This window comes from Triticum aestivum, chromosome 2D, assembly GCF_018294505.1.
Source record: "Triticum aestivum cultivar Chinese Spring chromosome 2D, IWGSC CS RefSeq v2.1, whole genome shotgun sequence".
NCBI classification, from domain to species: Eukaryota; Viridiplantae; Streptophyta; class Magnoliopsida; order Poales; family Poaceae; genus Triticum; species Triticum aestivum.
Window position 1 is genome coordinate 277,052,195 of NC_057799.1, and position 9,390 is coordinate 277,061,584.

Below are 9,390 nucleotides of genomic sequence, written 5' to 3' on the forward strand. Positions count from 1 at the left end.
ATGGGTGGTTCTCTCTTTTGTTATGCATATTCCTTGTCATTTGGTCATCGTCGTCTATGTCACTATTACTATGTAATAGTTGCCTCTATTTACAATGTCATTCTCGTCTGGATCACGAGAGTCTGAGCGCTGCAGACGGGTGCGTTTTGGTGGTGTAGCAAGACTTCTTATGAACTATCATGTCTTGTTGTTTATGTTAGTAGTAGTCACTAGTCAGTGTTTGAATGTTGTATATATCGTTGTTTTGAACTATTTATTGTCTCGAACTGCTGGTGGGCTAAATGAGGGCATCACCATTCTCAAGTGTTCAGAGTATATCTCCTTTATTCAAGTTATAATTTGAGCTCAGTGTCTTTTCGATGATGTACACTTGTTTGGGCCAGTGAGGTGTCATTGAATATGGGCCGAGTAGTAACGCAATGCCAAACAGGTCAATTATGACTGTCGGGCCGGGCTCTAAAAAAAGAAAGAAAAAGGACTCTTAGGCTGACATGTGGGCACTACCGGTGTTTTCATGTGCTTGCGCGGCGAGAGCATATTGGCGCGTGTTCGAAATTCATGCTACCTTTTCATCCCCAATCTCCCGCCCCTCCCCCACCTCTGGAATCTCGATTCCTACTCCAGTTCCCCCAAATCCCCCTCCTATACTCCCTATACTCAAGCGCACTATCATGTCGCCGATCAATGCGGATCTCCGAGCCGGAGATCCTGAGGTCCGTCCAACCTTCGGGCGCTGCATGCTGTCGCTCAACAGTGGCATGGCGGCGCTTGACGACGAGTTTGCCTGCAAAGTGCTGATCGTAAGCATCAACGGCGACCGGACTCCCATCTCGCCAGACGACCTTGTCAAAGCTCTTGGCATTGCGCACAGCATCCAAATAAGTGACTTGCTCATCGAAGTCTGTCCGCCACCAGCTGATTTCTTCGTCAGGTTCCGGACAACTTTCAACTGCAGTCGTGTGTTCGCATCTTCTCGGGGTTTATTTTGCGATGGCGCGCTGGTGAGATTTGATCGGTGGCACCCAGGATGGGGCTTGGTGCCCTCTGAGCTTGAGTTTTTAACAAAGCTTACCTTCCACGGCATGCCTCTACGTTCTTGGAACAGCGAGCCCATGAATGAGCTTATCGAGGTGAGCTCGTAAGTATGTTTGTTCCTCAGGACAGCTGGGCTCTGACGGTTGAGGCATGGATGAAGAAGCCGTCCACCATACCGAAGGTGATGGTGTTGAGATACTGGTGCAGGAACCGGGGTTGTACTATTCATCGCCACCGAGGCCGCCGCGGACCATGTTAGGGGTGTACCTATATCGAGTATTCATGCATGTCGAAGAAGTGGTCAATCCATCAATCGAAGTCCTGCCACCGCCGCTGGTGCTAGGGTCCATCAACGACGTCCATTGCAGGAGTCAACGTTAGACTTTCCCCATGTTGCTCAGAACGATGGATGGCACAGGGCCTAATCCATCGCGCGACGGAGGCCACTTCTTCTTCGGGAGAAGAGGCAGGGCTGGCTGCCTGGATGTGCTCTAATTTGAGGTAGCAACTGAATCTCCTCACATACTAGTTAAATCCGAGCTATCGGTGTGAAGCACTGATGTGCCAGTACATTTGATTGTGACCTGTTCTATTTTTGTACCTGAACTTTTTTTAGAAAGGGTTGTACGTCAACTTAATGTGCTAGCATAACTTATTGTGTTGTCTGCCTGTTTTCTTTGCACAGCATTCAAGATATTTCCCCGTCATTGATAAAGGCGATGAATCGTTATGTACGAGTTCGTTGGTTTCAACATAGCCCTACCCGTAGCGATCGACTGCTTCCACCCTGATTGTGCCGCCCGCGTGAATTTTTGTATGCAAGTTCAGTGTGCTATGATGTTCTATACGTTGGTGTCAACTATATAAGTTTTTACTGAGCATCAGCAAGGCATATGGTTGAAAGATGTATTTACGAGCATCGACCGATGGGTATCTCTCTCTCTCTCACACACACACAAGTGGGACTCGTTGAATTACTTCTTAGCTCGTGACAGATTTTAATTAGGTTCCACTGTACTCTAACTTTTCTCTTAAGTTATTAATTGAGCTCATTGACTTCAAAAAGTTGTACAGAAGCCTTGTTTGGGCCTTTCCGGCGTCGTTGAATGTGGGCTGAGTAGCCATGTAAAGTTGTACTGTACTACACAGACATTTTTTCTGAACATCAGCAATGCAACTGGGCCGACAGTTGTACACAATATCCTAAAATAAGCGCAACCTAGCCTATGCTTCTTTTAATAAAATGCACAACCCAGTTCATTTATTATATAATAAGATTATCAAGCCCAACTTAATTTTTTAATAATATTCATATTTCAATATTATTTTTATAAGAAATGCTCAGTCCAGACCATCATTGTTTTTTCACCCATCCCAGAAAATGGGTCCATTTCTACTAAAATCAAATGGCTTCTATATTATCAGAAATGATAAATGCGCTGCATGTACGCAATATTATTTTTGACCCAGCTCAGTAAATAGGTGTATTCGAATAAATAATCAAATGTGTTCTACATTATCATAAATAATTTTTTTGAGAAGCAATTATCATAAATAGTAAATCAGCTTTTTTACCCAGCCCAGGAAATAGATTATTTTTTGAGTCAAAACCTAGGAAATAGATGTAATGGCAAACAAAATGAAATGGATTGTAAAACCTAAATAAATGGGCTGCATTCCGCCATAGCTTTCGAAGCTGACTTTGTTGGCCCACTAGACGAAGCCTGCGCAAGGTGTTGTCCATTTAGTGAACAAAATGATTTAATGGTCTAAAAAAGTCAACAAATTATTCTGACACCTGTAGTCGTTGGATTGACATCCAACGGCGATCCTGCTTCTTCAATCTCTGATCTAGTTGCTCTTGCTCCAGCCGCCAAAACCATCGCCGGCTGGAGCGCCTGCATCTGCCTCTCGTAGCCAGCTGAGCTGCCGCGCAGGCCTCGCCGCCCCACCCTACTCCCAATGGTGGCCAGGTCATACCTGTACTCACCCACACCTTCTGTTATTCACCGGCGAAGGCAGCCTCACCCGGCAGCCGAACCAGTCCCACGTACTCCCCTCCGCCAGGGACTCCAGTGCCCCTTGTCCCATGACTCCAGATCGTTCCCATCTTAGGCCCCGCCGTCGTCCACTGCCTTCGTGCTCCCGACGCGGCATGGTCAACTCGGTCAAGGAACGCCTTCCATCGAAAGAGTACTATACATGGAGAGGCTGACAGCTGGGTCCATGGCCGCAGCAAGGAAGTGCCTCCTTATTACGCACAAAATAATGATTCCTCCACTTGACAGCAGGACCTACCAGAAGGGACTCGAAAAAAACGTTTTCCCCTGACAGCTGGGACCCACCAGCTACATCCTCGTACGCAAGGAAGTGCGTCCATATTATGGGCAAAAAAATAATTCTTCCCCCTGACAGTTGGGACCCACCAGCTATATCTTCGCATGGAAGGAAGTGCCTCCTTATCCTCCCTGACAGCTCGGACCCACCGGGTCAAACCGTACGTCGGGTTGTCCGTCTGGTCGCGAACGTGTGCAAACATACTGGTCAATCGGTCTCTGTGCCACGAGGAATCGTGTCCGAGTAAGGAGATGCACGTGTCGTAGTAGAGGCGTCGACATAGCATGTCACACAGTCTCGTCTATATATATCATGTACACGTACGTACAGCCACGCTGCAAGAAATTAAATACGGCTACGTACGTACATAAGGGCGGGGTCTTGAACGCGTACTCGCGCATACGTACAGCCAGGGCATGTTTACATGAAGAGGCAACGGACGGCAGAGACGTCGTCCTATTCATCGGCAGCTAACCGGCTGGGTCGGAACAGAGGAAACAACGTCGTCTTCACCGAGAGCCAAGTGACTAGGTCGGAACGTGTCCTGTTCATCGGGAGTGAAGCCACTGGGTCAGAACGCGTCCTATTCATCGGGAGCCAACCGGCTTGGACGGAACAGCCGAAATGAGGTCAGGTGTACCGCAGAACGGAGGAAATGGGCCTTCTGTTCGACCGCGTACGGTCAAAACAGGGTCCTATTCATCGGGAATGGTCTGGCGTACCACAAAATGGTGGAAACGGACTTTTGTTCGAGCTCCTACGGTCGAAACTGGGTCCTGCTGATTGGGAGGGGTGTGGCCTACCGCAAAACGGAGGAAACGGACTTCTCTTCGACCGCCTACGGTCAAAACGGGGTCCTGCTCATTGGGAGGGGTGTGGCGTACCGCAAAACGGGACTCCATGGGCTACTGTTCATCCACCGTCGACTTCCTCCAGCCTCCAGCTCCTACTGTTCATCCACCGTCTCCAGCCTCCACCAGACAGTATTCATCCAGCCTCCACCGGCTTCAGTTCAACCAGCGTCCACGGGGTCCTGTTCATCCAACCCCAACCGGCTGGGGTGTGTGGCGACCACCTTGGCGTATTTCGAGATTAGGATTTGTCACTCCGATTGTCGGAGAGGTATCTCTGGGCCCACTTAGTAATACACATCACTATAAGCCTTACAAGCATTGTAACTAATGAGTTAGTTGCGGGATGATGTATTACGGAACGAGTAAAGAGACTTGCCGGTAACGATATTGAACTAGGTATCGAGATACCGACGATCGAATCTCGGCAAGTAACATACCGATGACAAAGGGAACAACGTATGTTGTTATGCGGTCTGACCGATAAAGATCTTCGTAGAATATGTGGGAGCCAATATGGGCATCCAGGTCCCGCTATTGGTTATTGACCGGAGACGTGTCTCGGTCATGTCTACATAGTTCTCGAACCCGTAGGGTCCGCACTCTTAACGTTACGATGATAGTTTTATTATGAGTTTTGATGTACCGAAGGAGTTCGGAGTCCCGGATGAGATCAGGGACTTGACGAGGAGTCTCGAAATGGTCGAGACATAAAGATCGATATATTTGACGACTATATTCGGACCGGAAAGGTTCCGAGTGATTCGGGTATTTTTCGGAGTACCGGAGAGTTACAGAAATTCGTATTGGGCCTTAATGGGCCATACGGGAAAGGAGAGAAAGGCCCCAAAGGGTGGCCGCACCCCTCCCCATGGACTAGTCCGAATTGGACTAGGGAGGGGGGCGCCCCCTTCCTTCTTTCTCCTTCTCCCTTCCCTTTTCCTACTCCAACAAGGAAAGGAGGAGTCCTACTCCCGGTGGGAGTAGGACTCCCCCCTTGGCACGCCCTCCTCCTAGGCCGGCCGCCTCCCCCTTGCTCCTTTATATACGGGGGCAAGGGGGCACCCCATAGACACAACAATTGATCATTGATCTCTTAGCCGTGTGCGGTGCCCCCCTCCACCATATTACACCTCGATAATATCGTAGCGGTGCTTAGGCGAAGCCCTGCGTCGGTAGAACATCATCATCGTCACCACGCCGTCGTGCTGACAAAACTCTCCCTCAACACTCGGCTGGATCGGAGTTCGAGGGACGTCATTGAGCTGGACGTGTGCTGAACTCAGAGGTGTCGTGCGTTCGGTACTTGATCGGTCGGATCGTGAAGACGTACGACTACATCAACCGCGTTGTGTTAACGCTTCCGCTTTCGGTCTACGAGGGTACATGGACAACACTCTCCCCTCTCGTTGCTATGCATCACCATGATCTTGCGTGTGCGTAGGATTTTTTTTTTAAATTACTACGTTCCCCAACAGTGGTATCAGAGCCTGGTTTTATGCGTTGATGTTATATGCACGAGTAGAACACAAGCGAGTTATGGGCGATATAAGTCATACTGCTTACCAGCATGTCATATTTTGGTTCGGCGGTATTGTGAGATGAAGCGGCCCGGACCGACATTACGCGTACGCTTACGCGAGACTGGTTTCACCGTTGCGAGCACTCGTTGCTTAAAGGTGACTGGCGGGTGTCTGTCTCTCTCACTTTAGTTGAACCGAGTGTGGCTACGCCCGGTCCTTGCGAAGGTTAAAACAACACCAACTTGACAAACTATCGTTGTGGTTTTGATGCGTAGGTAAGAACGGTTCTTGCTAAGCCCGTAGCAGCCACGTAAAACTTGCAACAACAAAGTAGAGGACGTCTAACTTGTTTTTGCAGGGCATGTTGTGATGTGATATGGTCAAGACATGATGCTGAATTTTATTATATGAGATGATCATGTTTTGTAACCGAGTTATCGGCAACTGACAGGAGCCATATGGTTGTCGCTTTATTGTATGCAATGCAATCGCCATGTAATTGTTTTACTTTATCACTAAGCGGTAGCGATAGTCGTAGAAGCAACAGTTGGCGAGACGACAACGATGCTACGATGGAGATCAAGGTGTCGCGCCGGTGACGATGGTGATCATGACGGTGCTTCGGAGATGGAGATCACAAGCACAAGATGATGATGGCCATATCATATCACTTATATTGATTGCATGTGATGTTTATCTTTTATGCATCTTATCTTGCTTTGGTTGACGGTAGCATTATAAGATGATCTCTCACTAAATTTAAAGATAGAAGTGTTCTCCTTGAGTATGCATCGTTGCCAAAGTTCGTCGTGCCCAGACACCACGTGATGATCGGGTGTGATAAGCTCTACGTCCATCTACAACGGGTGCAAGCCAGTTTTGCACACGCAGAATACTCGGGTTAAACTTGACGAGCCTAGCATATGCAGATATGGCCTCGGAACACTGAGACCGAAAGGTCGAGCGTGAATCATATAGTAGATATGATCAACATAGTGATGTTCACCATTGAAAACTACTCCATTTCACGTGATGATCGGTTATGGTTTAGTTGATATGGATCACGTGATCACTTAGAGGATTAGAGGGATGTCTATCTAAGTGGGAGTTCTTAAGTAATATGATTAATTGAACTTAAATTTATCATGAACTTAGTCCTGATAGTATTTTGCAAATTATGTTGTAGATCAATAGCTCGCGTTGTTGCTTCCCTGTGTTTATTTTTGATATGTTCCTAGAGAAAAATTATGTTGAAAGATGTTAGTAGCAAAGATGCGGATTGGATCCGTGATCTGAGGATTATCCTCATTGTTGCACAGAAGAATTATGTCCTTGATGCACCGCTAGGTGACAGACCTATTACAGGAGCAGATGCAGACGTTATGAACGTTTGGCTAGCTCAATATGATGACTACTTGATAGTTTAGTGCACCATGCTTAACGGCTTAGAATCGGGACTTCAAAGACGTTTTGAACGTCATGGCCCATATGAGATGTTCCAGGAGTTGAAGTTAATATTTCAAGAAAATACCCGAGTTGAGAGATATGAAGTCTCCAACAAGTTCTATAGCTAAAAGATGGAGGAGAATAGCTCAAGCAGTGAGCATGTGCTCAGATTGTCTGGGTACTACAATCGCTTGAATCAAGTGGGAGTTAATCTTCCAGATAAAATAGTGATTGACAGAATTCTCTAGTCACCATCACCAAGTTAGTAGAACTTCGTGATGAACTATAGTATGCAAGGGATGACGAAAGTAATTCCGAGCTCTTCGTGATGCTGAAATCGACGAAGGTAGAAATCAAGAAAAACATCAAGTGTTGATGGTTGACGAGACCACTAGTTTCAAGAAAAGGGCAAAGGGAAGAAGGGGAACTTCAAGAAGAACGGCAAGCAAGTTGCTGCTCAAGTGAAGAAGCCTAAGTCTGGTCCTAAGCCTGAGACTAAGTGCTTCTACTGCAAAGGGACTGGTCACTGGAAGCGGAACTACCCCAAGTATTTGGTGGATAAGAAGGATGGCAAAGTGAACAAAGGTATATTGGATATACATGTTATTGATGTGTACTTTACTAGTGTTTATAGCAACCCCTCAGCATTTGATACTGGTTCAGTTGCTAAGAGTAGTAACTCGAAAAGGGAGCTGTAGAATAAACAGAGACTAGTAAAAGGCGAGGTGACGATGTGTTGGAAGTAGTTCCAAGATTGATATGATCATCATCGCACACTCCCTATACTTTCGGGATTAGTGTTGAAACTAAATAAGTGTTATTTGGTGTTTGCATTGAGCATGAATATGATTTGATCATATTTGTTGCAATACGTTTATTCATTTAAATTAGAGAATAATTGTTGTTCTGTTTACATAATAAAACCTTCTATGGTCATACACCCAATAAAATGGTTTGTTGGATCTCGATCGTAGTGATACACATATTCATAATAATGAAGCCAAAAGATGCAAAGTTAATAATGATAGTGCAACTTATTTGTGGCACTGCCGTTTAGGTCATATTGGTGTAAAGCGCATAAAGAAACTCCATACTAATGGGATTTTGGAATCACTTGATTATGAATCACTTGATGCTTGCGACCCATGCCTCATGGGCAAGATGACTAAAACGCCGTTCTCCGGAACTATGGAGAGAGCAACAGATTTGTTGGAAATCATACATACAGATGTATGTGGTCCGATGAATATTGAGGCTCGTAGCAGGTATCATTAATTTCTGACCTTCATAGATGATTTGAGCAGATATGGGTATATCTACTTAATGAAACAGAAGTCTGAAACATTTGAAAAGTTCATATAATTTCAGAGTGAAGTGGAAAATCATCATAACAAGAAAATAAAGTTTCTACGATCTGATCGTGGAGAAGAGTATTTGAGTTACGAGTTTGGCCTTCAGTTAAAACAATGTGAAATAGTTTCACTACTCACGCCACCTAGAACACCACAGTGTAATGGTGTGTCCGAACATCGTAACCGTACTTTATTAGATATGGTGCGATATATGATGTCTCTTACCGATCTACCACTATCGTTTTAGGGTTATGCATTAGAGACAGCTGCATTCACGTTAAATAGGGTACCATCTAAATCCGTTGATACGACATCTTATGAACTGTGGTTTGGCAAGAAACCAAAGCTGTCGTTTCTTAAAGTTTGGGGTTGCGATGCTTATGTGAAAAGGTTTCATCCTGATAAGCTCAAACCCAAATCGGAGAAATGTGTCTTCATAGGATACCCAAAGGAGACAGTTGGGTACACCTTCTATCACAGATCCGAAGGCAAGACATTCATTGCTAAGAATGGATCCTTTCTAGAGAAGGAGTTTCTCTCGAAAGAAGTGAGTGGGAGGAAAGTAGAACTTGATGAGGTAACTGTACCTCATCGCTTATTGGAAATTAGTTCATCACAGAAACCGGTTCCTGTGACACCTACACCAATTAGTGAGGAAGTTAATGATGATGATCATGAAACTTCAGATCAAGTTTTACTGAACCTTGTAGGTCAACCAGAGTAAGATCCGCACCAGAGTGGTACGGTAATCCTGTTCTAGAGGTTATGTTACTAGACCATGACGAACCTACGAACTATAAAGAAGCGATGGTGAGCCCAGATTCCGCAAAATGGCTTGAGGCCATG